A 20,803-nucleotide genomic window follows, 5' to 3' on the forward strand; every position below is an offset into this window, starting at 1 on the left:
TAAGAATGACCCCTTAATCACAAAGGCCGTTAATTAGAGTAAATAGCTCTTATGAAAATACTAAAAAAAACTTAAGCTTAAAGAACGAGGTATTAACTAGGGGGCAAACCCAATCATATAAGTAACATTTTCTGTTCGTTTTAAGTTTTGATGTTGCTCCTTACTTTCAGCTGAAATACTTGTTTTTTATTTAATTTCTGGTCGTTTTTTTAAATAATGCGGGGAAATCCGGCGCCCCTTCATAGCAATGTCCCTTTCCCAATGGAAAGACCCTCCCCCGTTACCCCCGACCCCCCCCCCCACTACCAGAAAGAATCCCCAGTGAAAACGTTTGTATACTTCTCAATAACCAATAATATATGTAAATATTGGGCAAAGTTCATAACTTGCAGCCCTTCCCCCGGGGACTGTGGGGGATTAATCATCCTCAAAGACATAGTTATTATATTTTTCAACCATGCTGAACAAAATGGCATCTCAAAATTTTGATCAGGTGACTTTGGGGAAAAAATGAGCGTGTGAAGGGGCCTAGTTGCCCTCTATTTTTTTGGTCACTTAAAAAGGGCACTAGAACTTTTGATTTCCGTTCAAATGAGCCCTCCAGCGACATTCTAGGACCACTGGGTTGATACGATCACCCCTGGGGAAAAAAAAACAACAAAAAAACAAACACGCATCCTTGATCTTTCTTCTGGCAAAAATTACAAAATTCCACATTTTTGCATATAGGAGCTTGAGTCCTCTATTGTAAGGTTCTATGATACGCTGAATCTAATGGTGTGATTTTCATTAAGGTTCTATGACTTTTAGCGGTTGTTCCCCCTTTTTTTGAAAATAAGGCAAATATTCTCAGGCGCGTAACTTTTGATGAATCAGCATAAAAATCTTATTCTTTTCATGTATCTATTGTTATCAAGTTTCCGTTTTTCAGAGTTTCGGTTACTATTGAGCCGGTCGCTCCTTACTTACAGTTCGTTACCACGAACTGTTGGATTCTACTTGAATATAGCTTACTGTAATTTTATTGTAGGTTATACCCCTAAGTACCCTTTAGTATCATAGTGGATTGATACTATGCTTGGGAATATAGGCTCGAGGTCCGATCCCAGCTACCGCAAGGTTGAGCGACAGGCTTGTTACATGTACCTTTATTAATTCACAAAAAAAAAAAAAAAAAAAAAAAAAAAAAAAAAAAAAAAAAGTGGAGGCAAAGAGAAAAAAAAATAAATTGATGTTCTATAGTTCTATGAAATAAGGGTGTTTTAATTTTACTGCCCTACGTGTGTGACGTATTTTTCTAATTTAATCACATTATTCCTTAAGTGCAGGCCAGGATAGGTAGGCAATAACCTCGCATTTTTAAAACTTGACTGGTTCCTGTACGGAAATTTAAGTCAGTAAAAACAAGCATAGTTTTTGTCACAAGATTTTTTAAAAGTAAACCCTCTGTTTCTCTGTGGTGGGGTCAGACAATCCAAAATCTATGCTGTTCTGACCAAACCAAGGGGACGCCAATTTTTCAAAACCTTATGTACAGACTGAGTGCGAGAGAGCGAGACAGGTCAAGATCCCACCTATATTGAATAGTGTTCCCGATGAAAGGAACGAATTGTTATCGAGCATGTCCAAACATAGGGGGGGAATGATAGACCCCCCCCCCCGCCAACTAAGGAAAATCAAAAACTTTAACGCTCCCTTGTAAATATCCTCTTCCAAAGACCTGAACTTGTGTACATAGTTTTGTATATTTTTAACTGAAGCTATTTTAAACGGCATATCAGAAAAAAATGCTCACCATTTTGACATTAGTACCCATGTGTTGGCAAAACAGAAACCCATGATGTCATGGGTCTTAAATTTGCCAGTGACATCTATTTGAGTTCTTTAAAGTGCGTTTGTTCACTTTTGCCGTAAGTACTTAGACTTTGAGGCCGACGAAATAAGATAAGAATAATTAAAGTAGTGATTATTTATTTTCTGTTCTGTCTCTAGCCGTGAAAGAGAAATTGAAAGATTTGCCTTTAATCTATATCCAACTCCTATACTGAACGATGACCTTTCTATTGTTTCTCTGCTTCTTCTTACATTTTATTCAATCATTTCTTTGTTCAGCGTTGTCAATGCTGTCCCGTTTCGATATTGTCACAACTAGAATAATAACAACTGTGGCCAACATTTTTTTTTTTTTTTGTGTTGCAAGACATAAAAGGAGTAGAATCGTTTTTGTTACTTATCCTTGAAAATACGTGACATATCGGATAAAGAAACATACTTGGTACACTTTATACTTGCCATTGTTTGGCGCCATCATTACATTTGTCCATGTCAGGACACGATATCTTATCTGTATTGCTTACTCAGAAGTATTGGTATGCTAAAAGCTCCCAAGGTTAATGCATAAAAGAGTGGAAAGTAGGTTATGTGCGTTCATGCTAACTTCTCCCTGGCTGGCGCACTATAATCTACCTGGCTGGGTGACTAAATACTCGTGCTATGTTAACCATACCTTTACGTACCCAAACGCAAAATGAAACTGGGCCAATCGTGGCGGAATTGTGTGGCACACGTGTCGTTCTTAGAACAAGAGCTAGTATCTTATTTATGTACTTTGGGTGTCTAGACCCGATCCAACCTCTGTAGGATATGGGAGTGGGAGGGGGACTAAATGTTTATAATCACAACATACACCAGAATGAATTATCGGATTTTAAATAAACTTGACGAGAAATGAAAAATGATTCCCCTTTCGTGCCCTTTTAGGACCCAGACCCAATAAAAATCTTTGGGGGGAGTACGAAGGGTTCTGCAAGTTCTTATCATATTGAAGTCTACCAGAAATAGTAGCCGAATGTCATCAAACAAGATGAGAAGTAAAGGTAGGTGTCCTAGCTGTGCCTTCTGAGCGTCAGTATCCATTTAGAGCGCTTTGTCGGAAGAACTAAGGGGGATGAGGAGGGGTTCCTAGATTTTTTCTTCGTCAGCAAATCAACACTAAGGGAACGTCATGTCCCGACCAGAATAGGCGAGAAGTAAGAGTTACTGTCGTAGCTGCGTTCTTTGGGTATTTAGTAACAATCTGAGTTCCACAGGGGGGAACGAGGGTCAACAATGAGAGATCGAAAAGAAAAGTTTCTGAATCCACAACCGAAAAGGGCAGTCTTTCGTATATAGCGGCTTTATTGTGGATTCCTGTGTATAAAACGTACCTCGTTCCTGGATCAGTATGATTTCATATTAAACAGGAAATGGAGCATACAAGCTATTCGCCGTGAAATGTAACATCATAAGGTGCTCCTGAACTCTGGTCCATGGGTTTTAGTGGCTGCAAAAATTTCACGGGACCTTGTAAAGGAGGTCTAGTTTTCTTCCAGGAATCATCTTATCTCGCCGTTGTTTTATCTTAGCATATTTTGCAGGAAGTTCCAGCAAGGGGCAGTCTCACCTCCTCACCAAAGCCTACCAAATTTTCCAAAAATATTTTGTTTTCACATAATTTGCCTGTTTTGCAGTTTGACGACTGTGCACTGAACAAGTCTCAAGGAAAAGCTTTTTTTTAGCAGTTGTGCTGCCCAGATATTTTCCCATTCTACTTGGTCCAAAATGAAGAAAAAATGTGAAAAATGAACTCTTTCGTATGTGGGCATTTGGTTGTAAGGTATTAAGAGTTCCGTCATATTTAATTAATTTTTCGATTTTTTTTTTTTTTTTTTTTTTTTTTTTTTTTTTTTTTTTTTTTTTTGGCAATGACACTTAATATAATGTTTTGTGAAATTTGGTAATTGAAACAACTCAAAAAAATTTAAAAACTAAACAGATCTGCGAATATCCGTATTCAAAGATATTTTCAAATGCAGATTGTTTAAATTGGTTATTCTGAAATCAATAAAAGTTACATATTCAGAATCAGAAGAAAGATCAGATCGCTTTTGCTTAAAGAAAAAAAAAATTTACCTTAATCAAAATTTAGAATTTCTATGTCAGTCCAAATCAACTTTTCTACATAACTTACAAAGTTCAGACTTCATTTATTTTTCTCTTACACGGAAACTAGAGAAACAAAAATGGAGGGCCGAGGTTCACTTCTATTTTATTCATAGTCATAAAACAAAAAATGACACATTGAAAGCTTTTCTCTCGTGAATAAAGCTGTTGACCCTTAATTTCTTTTCCCCTTTTTTAAGTCCCACGTAGAAGAAAATAATTGAAAGTTTGAATACTGTTGGTTTGATACTCAGGTTTTCTTGGACTGACTTCGAAATTATGAATTTTCCATATTTTTCTATTTTAATTTTTTGATTTTGAAAACGATCTAGTCACTGTTGATCCTATATACTTGATTTATATTAACTTGACAGTTAGGCCAACCAATTAGGAATAATTTGCACTATAAAGTGTTTTAAGAAAAGGGGGGGGGGGTCCTTAACAGACTCTTTATTTTGTAAATTAATTATGAGGGTTTATTTAGCACATGATAAATGAAGCGCATACCCAAGTTGTTCAAACTTCAACATTTATTGTATTATTATCCACCAAAGGACATGTTGAATGTCAGTAATAAAGAATATAACAAAACGGTAGTGTGTACTCTTTTAAAAGGTCAGGAGAAAATAGACTTCTGTAAGTCCTAATCTCTTCACCGAAAAAAAAAAATCTAATCCGCCCATTCCTGAAACTTTAAACTCGATTCTTTAGCCCTGAGACAAAACAGGGAACAGAAAGAAAATCTATATCTTTAATGAAACCTACTGACTGTATGCAATCTCTATAATGGGAATACTCACTTGCCTTTAGGCTTCAGGCATGATAGAAAAAGAAGTCATATCTCTAGCGATCATCCAAAAACCAACTGCTTGTTTTCATATTAGTGTTTTGCTGGGTGTTACTGACACTTTCCAATTACAGAAAGTGATTTGTTTTTTTTATTGTTATTAAAGGAACTAGAAAACCAGCGAGCAGTAGGCTATAACTTCACAGAAAAATGAACGTTAACCATCCTTCTAAATGTTGCCCTCCAGAAAATCATGTCCAAGTGCACCATAGTTCGCATCAAGCCATTTTTTATAAGGGAAAGAGACAATCAAAATAGGAAAGTAACAATAATAAACATTACAAATCATAGGTGACTTGTCAAAATTCGCATGAAAAAATACTTTTTGGAACACGGCTAACTGCTCATCAACATTGTAATCAAGATGAAGCTTCTTTATCAAGTACGCCCCAAAATGCCCAGTCAAAACACCCAACACTGATGAACTGCATGCCATGAATATTAAATAAGCATACCTAGAGGTCACTGAACGATCAAAAAAAAACACACACACACAGCTTGAACAGCTACATATTTACGAAAAAGTAAACTTAGAATAAGTCAAGAGTAGGCAAAACCAAAAAAGGATAACTAATGTCTAGCCTTTGTAATGATTATTAAATGCTATAATTAAATACAGATAGCCAAACTTGAAAGGCCATAGCTCTCTATTAAAAGCATATTTGGTAGCTGGTAGAAATTATGTGTCGCTCAAAGATACAAACCTGCTACAAAATTGGTTATTGCAATTTTTCATTGAAGCTCGCCAAAATTGAAAAAGCGCAAGTTCTCTGACCCCACACAGAAAATAAGACATAATTATAACGTTTATGAACCCATTCGGGATCAAGAATTGATATTTACTCAATGAATCATTCAACCATTAATTTTAGCAAGGTCAAAATTCTCCCTTCTTTTACTGGCTTAATATTTCTTAGAGAAGAACCAATCATATTTCAGAAGTTAGAGTTATTTGTCTCTCCGGAAATTGTATTTCCTTGTCTGTATAGAGTCGTCACTCAACATTAATTAACCGGTGCAACCGGGGGTATTAGTTAACCCGATTATAAAAAGGCGGTGCTATTTTGCGCTCCGAAACTAAGGAATGTTACAGACTGGCAAAAATACGCTACAAAAATAAACCAATGGGATTAAAGCGCACTGTTTAGCATAAGAGTAAAGGACAGCAATCACTATTTTTCTGTCTGGTATTTTTCTGTCTCTACTATTTATTCAACATCATATACTATTGCCTTTAAATTCATATTATTTATTTTCGACATATTCTTTTTATTAGGTTTTACCTTTTTTTTAATAATAAATATTTTCCCTCATTTTTTGTCAAACAGTTCGTGGTAACAAACTGTACGTAGACAGCGACCTGTGCCAAAAGTGGCCACTATTCTGAGAGTAATCTCGAGAGCCATATTTACTATTCGAAGCCTGTAACACTCAGCAAACTTAAAAATACGATTGGAATTTAATTAGCATAAGAAAATTTCATTTGAGAAAAAGATGGGAACACTCTCAAAAAAAGGGTGACCTCGATAAAACTGCAAAATCAAATCCAGCGTTTCTGAGAAACCTGTAACAGATGTTTCAAGCCCCTACACAAAATCTCAAATCTACAATTCAACACAAGTCTACAAAAACACAAAATCTATTATTTCTGTTGAGAAGGATGGTCTGAATCCATAGTTACCTGATATGTTTTGTTCTGTCTTTTCAGACCATGATTTAGGATTTATATTTCAATGTCATCGCAGGGGATAGAATGCCCATATCCCTAACGGTGTGTTTGTGTGTTTATATACAAACATCGCGTTAAACTTGGACCTTTTCAAGCAACAACAGAGATTGTGCCGCAGGAAGGTGCTGATTTCTGTCATTTTGTGCTGTAAATCAAAATATCAGCCCAAACAGAGCCAAAATGCTTCCGAGTCAAAATTTTAAGATTTCCAATCGATCTAAAATTAGTGACAACGTACATTATAAAGCTTACAAGCTTCACATCTTACCTTTGCGAAGTGCCGATTTCGGCCATTTTGTGTCGCAAAAGTGAAATGCTTGCCCGAAAAGAGCCGAAACACATCTCCTTTAAACGATAAAACTTTAAAAAGACCATCGGCGAATATATCGTCTACAGTTATCAACTGCCTCTTGTATGAATTCGCCAAAATTCGCACTCTAAAACCCTTCCAGTTAAGCAACAGCTAAATTTTAGCGTAGAAAGTTAGGGGTTGAGGGGCGAGGACCCTCCTTTCATACAGAATGATTTCAGTTCGTTTTTGGTTTCAATGTCACTTTCTGCTTTCCTTAGTTTTTTTTTTTTTTTTTTTAAGTAATACTTCTTCTGAGCTGCAATGTTAATTAAGTTCTTCCGAGCTGCAATGCTGCAATGTTAAAACAAAGTATTTGAATCAGCATATGTTAAAAAAAAAGAAAACTAAAATTAGAATTTAACAACGTCAAAAATGAATTTATCTGATATTATCCGAAGATCGAATTTATCCAGACCCTCCCTATGTCCTTCCTAAAGATTAACAAAGACAGAAACATTCTGGAACATTTGCTCAGAACATCGCTAAAACACAGCGGTAATCCATGCCTCTGGAATCCAAATACACACTTTTCCATAAAGGAATGGGACGAATGCTCCATGAGGTTGGCCTGAAACCACCCATACCTCTCCCTACAGACAAAATAAAAAGTTGTGACCAGTAATGCAATGTTTCTCGTTCTCATCCTCTCTCGAAAGAAAAAAAATGCTCTGATACCCTCCCTCTTGTTTTCGGGTTTTCGGATATAGCCTATACCGTTTTAGTGCAACCCCCCCCCCCGAAAAAAACTGCTTTATATCCTCAACAATTGTAAACACGGGATCATTACTGTTGTCAATTATTCCCTCTTATAGGCTAATTATACACATATATTACATATCTTATATGTCGTGCAAACGCTTAGTGACATCTCTTTTTGTAAGCCAATTTCATTTTTGATAATCAACCCAGGAACGACAAATTCGTTTCGCGATAGGTTGCTGTACAACACAATCTGACTTACCAGACGGAACAAAAGAAAACATGAAATTATCTTCTGTGGTCAACTAAGCATCCAAATCAAGAAAAAATAAGGGTCCACGACATCCAAAACATAGTTAACCACGCTGAACAAATTCTCACACTTAACAAACTATCAGTTAAATACTTATATAAAACCACACTGATCATTCTGTTTCGCTCTTGAGTTGTCTCAAACATAGCGTGAAGAACCAAAACCGGCAGAAGTACCAGCTGATACCTTGAGGGAACACGAAGGTCACTCGCCAAAAAGTACTGGCCGGTTTTTTGTCATTATTTTTATTCCAATACCAAAAACAGCATCAATTTGCATAAATTTCTTAAATAAGATTTATCAGCAAACACTATACTGGCTATCAATAGGGCATTATTCTTGGTAACTATGTATCCACAGAGTGCGTTTTATGTTGAATCTAGAACCTCTTCTGATATTCAGGAAATGGAAGAAAGGCACTAAAAAGTCCTGTTCAACAAGAAATGAAACGATTAGTGCAAAGGTCAGGTAAGCTCGGTATTGCGTTTCGATTGGTCACTGGTGTTCCTCCTTGCCTTTCTAAAAGCGAAAACAATATCCGGGTGCAACTTTAATGCAGTGGTATAGAAATTTATTTCATATACTGACGTGCACCAAAGCAGTTGCCATAAAACGTGTCGGGTGTCCTGCGATAGGGTATCATGCAGTCTAATTCATTCCCACACAAGAAATGCCCACAAGGTAACAGCAAAATTAGATGGCTCAATTTCAGGCCACCGAACGGTTCAGGGTTGACGATCTTGAATCAGAAAAACATATCTCTCTTTTGAGCCACATTCAAGAGTAAGATGCGCAGAATAACAGGTATCTGCTCCAACAGCCTCAACCAACAAGGCTCTTAGGTGGACACTTCGTCCACCAAAGATTTTTTGTGAAAAAAAAAAAAAAATAAATAAAACACCGATAAAACCAGTGAAATAGGTAGCCTATTGAGGTGCATCAACTTTACAAATAAAAAAAGTACATTTTAAACAGGGCCCGTAGAAAAATGGGTCCACCAGGCGACATGCCAAGTCAAAGTGTCAAGCACCTAGGTGCCTCGGTTCATTGTGCTATTAAATAAAAAACATGTTTTTTCAACTGAAAGTAAGGAGCGACATTAAAATTTAAAACGAACAGAAATTATTAAGTATATGAGGGGTTCGCCCCCTCGTCAATACCTCGCTCTTTATGCTTAAGTTCAAATTTTGTTCCAATTGTTTAAGAATGACCACTGAATCACAAAGGCCTTTTAACTAGAATAAATAGACCTTCTGAAAGTACTGAAAAAACTTTAGCGGAAGAAGCGAGGTACTGACGAGGGGGAGGACCCCCTCATATACGTAATAATTTCTGTTCGTTTTAATTTTTAATATTGCTCCTTACTTTCATTTGAAAAAACTTGTTATTATTTAGTTTCTGATTGTTTTATAAATAATACTGGGAAATCTGGCGCCCCTTCATGGAAAATTCCTTCCCCCATGAAAAATTCCTGCATGGACAGATCCTCCCAAGCAAACCCCTCCCCCAACCCCCCTCCCTCGCACCAGAAAAAAATCCCGCTGAAAACGTTTGCATCAAACAGTTCGTGGTAACAAACTGTTAGTAAGGAGCGACCCAGATTAATACTAACCGAAACTCTAAAAACCGTTTCATTAAGTTTAGTCTTACCCATTAACGGCTACGAGCCTGAGGAAATTTGCCTGATTCTCTAAAAAAAGAGGGGGAAACACCCCCTAAAAGTCATAGAATCTATATGAAAATCATACAATCAGATTTAGCCTACCAGAAAACCATACTGTAGAGGTTTCTGCAAAAAATGTGATTTTTTTACTAGAAGAAAGATCACGGATGCTTATTTGTTTATTAATTTTTCTTTCCAGGGGTGGTCGCATCAATGCGTGTTTGTTTGTTGTTGTTTCTTCTAGGGGTAATCGTATCGACCCAGTGATCCTAAAATATCTGACAGGACACATTCGAACGGAAATAAAAGTTCTAGTGCCCTTCTGTAAGTGACCAAAAAGATTGGAGGGCAACCTGACCCTCTCCCCCATCCCTTTTTCACTAAAATCGTCCGATCAAAATTTTAAGATAGCCATTTTGTTCATCATAGTTGAAAGAGCTATTAACTAGGCCTTTGGATATAAGATGACCCCCCCCCCCACCACAGCCACAGGGGAAAGGTCTTATAAAATTTCCCCGTTGTTTACGCATAGGCTAGTATTTGTTATTGGGCAGTATGTATACATTTTGTATGGGGGGGGGCTAATTTTCTGCTTGGGTTTTTTCCACGGGGAATTTTCCATGAAGAGGGATGTTTTCAGGGGGTGAACTTGCTTGCTTGCATGTTTTTAAGCTTAATCTAATTTGATTTTGAGGGCTATACTATTAGTCGCAGTTGTATGTGAGACAAGCGTTAAGAATCGTAATACGCAAGGTTGGAAGTTAAATAAGCACCATGGTAACTATGTACCAAGAAGTAAATGTTTATATTTTGCTTTAGGCAAGAACAGGAATTTACAGCGTCTTAAAAAGGCTATACGTATTATGGATATAAACGGACTGATTTATGTTGACAGTTGTCTTAATGAAATGAAAAATGATATTACACATTAAAAGATCTAAATTCTGAATGGAAATATTCCCAGTCTTTATAATTAGTGCAATATATTATGATGGAGTGACATCCAACTACATCACTTTCATCATTTGTTCTAGAGCCAAATGACGTAAGTTCTTGAACCCAATCAGGTAACTATGAGTTGTCTATTTTGCAACTTTCGCAGTTAAAAATTAAAGTTTGAAAAAAAGGAAGATAGTCTTCGATCTAAGGATAATGAAGGAAACGGAAACAGCAGTGGTCAAATATCACTATGAAACATTTTAGCTTTGAAAGGCTGAGGAAGATATCCTAGATATTTTCTTGAGGAATTTCTAAGGATAATTTCAGGAACTTGCTTGAATAACCGTAAAGAGAATAATAAGGTCTACCAAAATATGGTTCGATCTCACTTACTAGGGCTACAATGAAAGAAAGATTAATACGTTTTCTGGACGAAGGATCGTAGCTTGCCAAAAATTGCGCTTTTTGTTCATCCATTTGGGGTCAAATGAATAGCAGGACGTTGTCGAAGGGGCGTGAAGGGGTCATGAGCATAGACGTATAAATTTATAATATACTGGAGAGAGCATATGTTTTGGCAAGCCCCTTGCTCTTTTTCTTCCGTGCCACCAGTGAAGGTTTCCTCAGGTCTTTGAAACAGGCGAAACCTGTTGTTTAGGTCTGCTTCTCTATTACCACAATTGATTGCTAGATGTATGTTGGGTGTTAACCCGCTCACGTACTGCAATGCTTTTCTGTATTACCTTGTATAATTTATATCAGACAGTTCGTGGCAACGAATTGTAAGTAAGGAGCGACCCGGCTCAATAGTAACCGAAACTCTAAAAAACGGGATTTTGATACCAATAGATATGTAAAAAAGAATCAGATTTTAATTTTGATTTCAAATATATAAGTTTCATCAAGTTTATAGTCCTACCCATCAACAGTTACGCGCCTGAGAAAATTTGGCTGATTTTCGAAAAAAAAGGGGAAAAGACCCCCTAAAAATTATAGAACCTTAATGAAAATCACACCATCAGATTCAGCGTATCAGAGAATCCTACTGCATGGGTTTCAAGCTCCTATCTGCAAAAACATGGAATTTTATATTTTTTGCCAGAAGAAAGATCACGGATGCGTGTTTATTTGTTGTTGTTTTTTTGTTTTTTCCCCAGGGGTGATCGTATCGACCCAGTTGTCCTAGAATATCGTGGGATGGCTCATTGGAACGGAAATTAAAAGTTCTGGAGCCATTTTTAAGTGACCAAAAACATGGAGGGCACCTAGACCCCCTCCCAAGCTCATTTTTTCCCAAAGTCACCCGATCAAAATTTTGAGATAACCATTTGATTCAGCAGGGTCAAAAATATAACTATGTCTTTTAGGATGCCTTAATCCCCCAAATTCCTTGGGAGGATGGCTGAAAGTTATTAAATCTACCCAATTTTTACATATAGTATTGGTTGTTGGGAAGTATACAGACGTTTTCAGGGGGATTTTTTTTTGGTAGTGGGGGGGGATGGGTCGGGGGTTTAGTGGGAGGATCTTTACATGGAGGAAGTTTTCATGTGGGAAGGGACATTGCTATGAAGGGGGCGCCGGATTTCCCAGCATTATTTAAAAAAAAGATCAGAAAATAACAACAAAAAAAAGGAACAAAATTCAAACTTTAGCGTGAAGAGTGAGGTATTGACAAGGGGAGAACCCCCTAATATACGTATTGAAAATATATGAATATAGAAATTCGTTACGTAAGTTAATTCGGAAGTTACGTATATTTATTACTGATAAAAACGTTCGTAAATAAAATTAAACAACGTTCGAGAAAGCCATTTAACCAAATAAAAGTAAAATTAATATGCAAATTTGGTGTTGATTATCCATGCACGGTGAGCCAAAATCAAAACCTGCATTTTTTCAAAAACGTTCAAAAATTAAATAAAAAAAGTCTTTTTTAAACGAAAATAAGGAGCGACGTTAAAGCTTAAAACGAACAGAAAATATTCCGTATATGAAAGGGACTGTCCCCTCCTCAACGCCTCGCTCTTTATGCTAAAGTTTGACTTTCACACAGCTCTATTTTTTTAAACGATAAAAACTTTAGCGTAAAGAGCGAGGCGTTGAGGAGGGGACAGCCCCTTTCATATACGGAATAATTTCTGTTCGTTTTAAGTTTTAACGTCGTTCCTTACTTTCAGTTAAAAAAGCTTGTTTTTTTATTTAATGGTCATAAGGAACGACTCAAAGGAAATTGGAACTTCACATGAGGGAATAAAGAGTAAAACAAGGAATAGATTAAGGAGGAGTGGGCGCATCTGTGCTAGCCTCGAGAAGCTTGGTGCTGGAAAAAGTTATTGGTAGTAATAGCAGACAGTTAGAAACTAAAAGCGGTGAGTTCTTTTTCTATATAATCATAACATTTTAATTTGTATATTATGGGATACAGCATTTATAGTGAACATTGTATTTTGGAGTCAAACAGCTCTTGAAGTTTTCAGGATTCTAAAGGTCTGTGGAAAGTCTGTGAAAATTTTCAATATTAAAGTCTTGTATATCGATTTACCAGTCTAAGAGCAAAGGTATGAAAACTGCAGATATTGCTCTGCATGAATTAAAAAAAATTGACATGATAAAGCGTGATCAAATGGAAATCAAAAACATGATCAAATTGACCAGATATTCAGGGAGAAAAAAAAACGTGTACAGACGCAAAGAAAGACAAGGAAGTAGATTTGATACGCAACATTCTAACTCTCATTGCTTAGATCAAGAGTGTATTATATATTTTATTTCAAAGCATGTTATGAAAGTAAGTACCTATTTAAGTGTTTGAAACGTCTGATTGAACATCTTGTGCGAAGGAAAAACACGTCTGAGTGGGAGATAAGAACATCTTGTCAAAAGAAAAACACTTTTATGACTTATTTTGGAAATGAGATCACTTAACAACAAAAGGATAAAGTAAGGTCACTGACCCTTTTATACAAATATATTAAGGACGTTGAATGTCCTCAACTACGCAAAAAAGACGTTTAAGCAGAGAGCTGATTGTTCTCCGAACAAAAGTGCCTCTTAATAGCTGACAGCGCACAGTAAGATTTTCAACTTTGCCAAGTCATCTAGATTCAATTGAAGAGAGTAACTGTGAAATTGCAATACTAGTCATGAATATAAATTTCTCATCCGGTTTAAGAAATTGCACTCAACAAATTAATTCCACTTTTTTGAAGATAAATGTTTATAGACTTTATGGTACTTTTCAGGATACCGGTAGTCACGCGTCGAGAAAAGCAAAGCTGAGACAACCATTACCCAGTACTTATATTAGACGCTGTATAAAGATAGGCATTACAAATGGGGTCTCACTCCGGGAATTATATTTAAGCTTTAGTTTTTTGGGGTTTAGGGGGACTAAAAGGTACCTACGTTGGGTTAGGTTAGGTTATGTATTTAATATATGCTATGTTTTACCACCCACCCCCTAATGTACAAATACATAGCCCAAATTTGTTTCTGAACAATTATATTTTCATCATATTTTGTTTTATTTCATTAGCATTAACAAAACTTCACTTCTCACGTGACTACTGGTTTCTTGAAAAGTTCCGACTTAATTTTATGAAAACGATGTCCTGCAACTTTGTACACACCACCCCAGATAATAAGTCCAAAGAAGATATACCATCATAGAACTGGTGCCTCGATTTTGGAATAGCAGATATTATATACTGATCAATTTCGTATTATCTTTGGCAGAAATTTTATATATATTTAATATTGTCTTAGGATTTTTTTTTGTTACTCCACTTTACCACTGTATTAGTGGGTCAGAAATAAATTATTATTATTATTAGGTCCTTTTCATCCTCTCGTGCGATTATCCTGATTTGTAATTTTTTTTTTTTTTTTTTTTTTTTTTATATATATATATATATATAAATGTTTATAGACTTTATTTTATGAAAACGATGTCCTGCATGTTTGTACACAACACCCTAGATAATAAGTCCAAAGAATATATACCATCATAGAACTGGTGCCTCGATTTTGGAATAGCAGATATTATATACTGATCAATTTCGTATTATCTTTGGCAGAAATTTTATATATATTTAATATTGTCTTAGGATTTTTTTTTGTTACTCCACTTTACCACTGTATTAGTGGGTCAGAAATAAATTATTATTATTATTAGGTCCTTTTCATCCTCTCGTGCGATTATCCTGATTTGTATTTTTTTTTTTTTTTTTTTTTTTTTTTTTTTTTTTTTTTTTATTTAAATTTATATATAAATGTTTATAGACTTTATTTTATGAAAACGATGTCCTGCATGTTTGTACACAACACCCTAGATAATAAGTCCAAAGAATATATACCATCATAGACCTGAAAAAAGGAGCTCATTGGTTTCACAGCATGTCTATGTACATGTGTCGCTGGATCCAACACTGCCTATCTGTCACTAGTATGCCTCGCGGAGTACACACATGTGTTCAGACCCCCCCCCCTCCCCAGCAAGGCATAACTGAGCAAAAAAAATTTACCAATTATATTATCAAGAGTAGCAGCACTACTCATAGTTTCGATACAACATCTTACCTTATCTGAAATAATTCGATAGGCTACTTATGTACTATCTGTAACACATGCAGAAATTGAAGTTTGGTTAATGCTAATGAAATAAAACAAAATAGGATGAAAATATAATAGTTTAAAAACAAATTTCAGCTATGTATTTGCACATTAGGGGAGAGGTGAGGGGGGGGGGTACCTTTTCCCCCCTAACCCTCCAAAAAACAATAGTTTAAATATTGTAAACGCAATGACAAACCACGGTTTTTAATCCAATTGTATATTGAAAGAGACCCGTTTGACTAGTTTCATAAACATCTTCCCTATATAATGTGATATATAGTTATGAGCATCTTCCCTATATAATATGACAGACAGTAGGCTACATAAGTATCAATAATTCTTTAGTAGCCTTAAAGTGGCCTACCAAGGACATCAAAATAGCTGTTTTGCCCCTGAACCCATCTTGGAGCTATTTATATCTGAAAACCACGGTTTTCTACGATTTTTCTTTTTTCAAAATGACGAAGTTTTTAGGGCAGTACACTTTCGTCAGTGTTGCCACGTTGAACACTGAAAATAGATAAGCAGAACTAATTCCTTAAACTTGGTGGCGCTTTTCGTCCGTAAAAATTCAAACATTAACAATCTGTTGATTCCTAAGACAACTTGCTTCACAAAATGCTTCATTTTGCCAATAACAGTCACACCTTCAAAAGAAAGCTACACCTTCTTAAGCAGGTTGGTCCATATATTTTTAAGCCAATGTATCACTCAAGCTTTTTTTTTCTTTTTTCTTGGCACTCACTATTACAAAAAACAATGCATACTGCATATGGAGGTCTCAGTGGCACCAATTTGGAAAAATGTTAGGGGGGCGCACTTTTCGAAATCTAGACGGGAGGCATTTTTTTAAGGTTTGTCAGGGGAAATACCAAAAAATAACAATCATTGGGGGGGGTCTGTTTCACTAAACCACTGACCACTTTCATTAAACCTAACCACTGGGAGGTAACTTTCATTAAAAACTGAATTGCGTATTTTTCTTAATTTTTTAAGATGAATATGACAGTTTCCACAAGAATATTTGAAAGGATCAGATTTTCTTTTTGCAAAAATAACGTTACTTACCTGCATTTTTTGGGCACTGTTTAAAAGCTACTTTGAGACAATAGTTCAGGAACTAGACCATATTTATTTTTTGGGAAAATTTGGGTTATTATTTTAAATAAGAACTTAATTTTTCTCCCTTTTCGTGTAAAAAAAAAGAGTCAGCCATTAGGCAGTTTTGGACATCTTGTTTCTAATACACTATTCTTAAGTCAATTTAATAACGGGCACACAGTATTATGGGCAAACAGTATTATAGAACCAGGGACGTCTTTTTTTGGAGAGGGAGGGGGGCAAGGAGGGCAGTTGCCCCACCAATAATGTGGAGAAATACATCATTATATATCCCTTGCCCCTTGACTAGCCAGATGCGGAATGGAAATTTTACAAAAATTCAAAGCACTAGCGGCGATATATGCTATGCATCTCTAATGAGCATTACTTGATAATATTTGCTAATTTATTTTTAATTCTGTTTTTTCAATTATTTTACTTGTGACTTCAATAGAAATACACTCTTATTTGGGGCGCTACTGTTTTAGCTTTTTGTTGTGCATTAAATTAAAAAAAAAACTTGACGCTCACTTGACTGAAGTAAAGATTGAGATTCAAACTTAAATGTAGAGAAATTGCCCTAGGCAAACTCACACACAAAAAGTTTTGGCAAGTTGTAATAGATTGCATGTTTTACCGTAAAATGCATGGCTCTGTGTCGAAAATTTGAATTCTCTGCACTTTAAGAAGAAGAGAACGTTGCGCTTTGAGAGGAAGAAGTAGAAAAGCCAGGCATGCGCATAGGGAGCTGAATTTTTGCCCTTCTCCGCTTAGGTCAAACATTTGTACGAATTTTCACAGAATTCCTTATCGTTATTATCATAAATATTGTCGATTTTTCGTAATTTTTGAACTAACAGTCCCCACCCCCTAATATGTTCTAGGTAGGTGCCCGAGCACGACAAGCAAACATATCAAAATTGTCAACATTTAATCTAGTTGTGGGATTAAATATTTGATTCAGTTTCTGACACAGCTCCTTTTCTGGAGAAAAAAACCTGCAAAGCATAAGTAAAAGGCAGATTCTGAAATTTTTCCCTGACGACTTAGTACTAAGATATATTTGAATGGAGGTGGATGGGTCAAGCTGCATGCTATACTTGAATGAATATGCTATCTTAAAATTGGATATTCAAGCTAGAAACTCTGAATGTTTTCAGTAAAGCACATAATGTATTACAACACACACCAACATTGGTGTGTGTTGTGTGTTACAACATTGTGAATTTTAGGTGCGACAGGCTACTCTTTATTTCGAGTAATTTCTTCTAGTTCTAATCTAGAATATCGCTATTGAATTTAGTCAATAGCGGGATTCCGAGATTTTCCTTTTCAATTTTTTTCTTTATTTACTAGAAATATTCGGGAATATCGGAATAAAACAAAATTTAATTTAAAATAGTAGCTTAGCATTTCTACTGTCAAACATGGAATTTTCAGGTAAAAGTGGGACAACTAGTAATTTGCTTTGGATAATAAAATATGAAGTGTAAAACTTCCCTTTTAGAATGAAAGATATTTTATTTTAAATAATTTTTTCTCAATTAACTAAAAGTCCTGTTTGTGCTAGAACAAACACGCTTTTTATAATAAACGATACAAATAAATTTTATATCGGGTAATGGACCTGAAAAGTGAGGAAACAAAATAGAAAACATGGCGGTATTAGGTCCAATCTCTTGTAGAATATTACTTTCGCCAGTTCATTTCCTGAGCTGTTAAGTGTGTTTTTAGCCAAGCTTATATTGGCGCTTTTAAGAATCAGAGTGAGAATCGAAAACGAGGTGGGGTTATATCAGGTCAAGGAGCCAAGGGGCCGAAGTTCCAGATACAAGGGCATTTAGATATGCAAAATCTAACGGTCGAACATTTGATTCTCCAGTTCCATTCATTTCAGAAATACTTGTTGCACTGTCACACAGGAAGTGCCACATGCCACGCTCGGATTTGATGGTCAAATATTTTTCGAAATCAGCATTTACTTTTGAATGATTCTTGATCAAGTTGTTTTATTTAGCTCGTAACAAAAGCAAGTATGACGTTTTGCGGGAAGAATAAAAGATGTGTCTAAAATGGAGGGCTGACAATTTAGAATATAATGCCTTTACAGATCATAAATCTAATAATTGAACATTTGACATTCCACCTGTTTCCATCTCCAAAATCACCAATGTTTATCACAGGTGGTACTGTCACTTGCCATGCTCTAATTTTGTTGCAAAAGTTTTTACTACACAAGATTCACTTTCAAACGAGCTCCCACATAATTTTCCTCAGCCACCTCTCCGAGATGATGGTTCGTTTAAAAAAAAAAATAAGCAAAGAAATCAAACAAATTAAAAAATGCAGACAACCGTGTGATACCCCTGGGATCTGTGTATAATACCTGTACAATTTTTTACTTCTTTTTCGTGAAGGAGGGAGGGGGTCTTAAAGCAGGTACACAAGAATACCTGGAACTACTTGATAATAAAGCATCCAGATATAACAATACTTTTTCGTTATTTCTACAAATTCGTCACAGTACAAATTACTAAAGTTCAATGCATTAAAAACCTCTCTTTCTTCATTCATAGCTATCAAGCATGAAAAGGCTTTAAAGTGTGAAATATAGTTATGAGAAGCTGTAAATTTTAAACATAATAAGATTTAACACGATATTCTCAAAACTATGCGTCACAGTTTAAAGCCTTTTCAAGCTTGATGGTTATCCTTATTTACCATTAAAAGAAGAAGTGGTTATAATTATATTCAAATCTTATATTTTATTTAGACTTAAGCTAGAAATATTCTTTGTATAATTCGCATTTGTCGATTTAATATATTTTAGGACACAACTATTGGTTACATGCAAAATGAGTAGTTATGGTAGTATTCATGGTGTCCAAGCAATATGCGAGGGGCACTGACTCACCGCCACTTGATTTACATTTCAGAACGCCACGTGTGCCGCACAGTTCCACCGCGCTTAGCAAAGTTCCGCCTCGCTTGGAACGCGCCACCTGATGTACGCGCCATCAATCCCTTGGCAATATGAGAAATATCACAGTAATAATGAGCTGTTTACAGAATTTTCAAAAATATGTATGTAATATAAACGGAAGAAGTATTTTTAGTAACCTGCTGGAATTTTTGCTGTTTTGACGAATCCACCCACCTCACCCCCTAAATAGAACACTGCATTTATATCTGTATGCCTCTTATAATTCATTGTTAAAAATTGTATCATAAAAAACAATATCCAAAATATAACCCCTAACACAGAATCTCTTTATCCATAGTAGGTTCAATCACTCTTCTGAATTTTTCAACAGGCCAATCTTTTTCATTCTTTTTTTAAGAAAGACTTTCTGGGTAAAAGGCTTATGAATTTTATAATTCATTATTAAAAATTGTATTATTTAAACAATATCCAAATTATACTCCGAGCATAACAATCTTTTATCCATTGTAGGTTCAATTACTCTTCTAAGTTTATCAATAGACCAAATCTTTGTCATTCCTTTCGTTATTTATCTGTTAAATTTTTTTTTAAGAAAGACTCTGGGTAAAAGGTATAATAGTCTTATCAAAAAAAAAATTAATAAGTCTCCCGGCAAGTATTCTAACAAATTGTTTTATAAACCCACAAATTAAACCATATAGCAGGCAAATACGAAGCGTTTCTGTTTCAGGAAGGGGGCGAAGTTTTCTGAGGGAGGAAATAACCTCGAGAAAAGTGTCAAAAATAGGCAATTTATATAGGAAAAAAAACAATTGTGGAGAAAATAGCAAAGCTTTCCATATCTGACAATTACTGATGCGACGGAAGTCCATACTTTATTCAAAGGCTAAAAGGAAGGTTTGAATCCCGTGAAACGAGGCAATCAAAATTTATAATTTCTTCGAGCTTTCGATTGATTTTATTTTTTGAAAATATCATTGGAGAGAAAAAAAACACGTACTTAGGAGCGAGAGGATGTAAACTTATTAAACAGAGAAAAAAACGTTCGAGATCTACAACAAACCACAGGAAGCTATGAACAAAATCCAGGGACCGAAAGAGGAACCAGCATGCATGCCTGCTATAAACAAACAAAAATTAAAGACTAGATTTTATTATGAACTTTGGTACTGTTAGCTGGAACCCACGCAAGAAGTGAAGTTTGGTTTATGCTAATGAAAAAAAGCAAAATAGGATGAAAATATAATAGTTTAGAAACAATTTCGGCTATACATTTGCACACTAGGGGGTGGGGTTGGGGTAATGCATAGCATATATTAAATATGTAATCTAACATAACCAAAGTACCTTTTTCCCCCTAAGCCCCCAAAAAACAAAAGTTTAAATATTGTAAACGCAATGACAAAGCACGGTTTGCAATCCTATTCTCTATTGAAAGAAACCCGTTTGGCTAGTTTCTTAAGCATCTTCCCTATATAGTATATCGCGTGGGTTCCAGTTAATACAACAGTACCTGAACTTTTATTATAATCTTAGGGGGCACAGACAAGGCCGGCTTTATAGCTTTGGCGCTCCTAGGCCCAAGAGTTTTTGCCGCTCCGTTTTTGCAAGATTTTTT

At 35.6% G+C, this 20,803-nt stretch overlaps 1 protein-coding gene across 3 annotated transcripts in view; it reads right to left on the bottom strand.

Annotated features, from left to right (window-relative positions):
* Positions 1–20,803, bottom strand: part of Shrm (shroom) — a 245,268-nt gene that overhangs the window by 149,505 nt on the left and 74,960 nt on the right. Inside the window, exon 1 of one of the 3 annotated variants that reach the window (XM_089102699.1) lies at positions 7,871–8,065. The exons of the other annotated variants lie outside the window; for them this stretch is intronic. The gene's annotated coding sequence lies outside the window, so the exon portion shown is untranslated. Of the gene's footprint in view, positions 1–7,870; positions 8,066–20,803 lie in introns of those variants that run through there. 3 annotated transcript variants of the gene reach the window in all.

The sequence above is a fragment of the Artemia sp. Qi Xiang Cuo genome, chromosome 2 (genome assembly GCF_049724085.1).
Source record: "Artemia sp. Qi Xiang Cuo chromosome 2, ASM4972408v1, whole genome shotgun sequence".
Classification (NCBI taxonomy): domain Eukaryota; kingdom Metazoa; phylum Arthropoda; class Branchiopoda; order Anostraca; family Artemiidae; genus Artemia; species Artemia sp. Qi Xiang Cuo.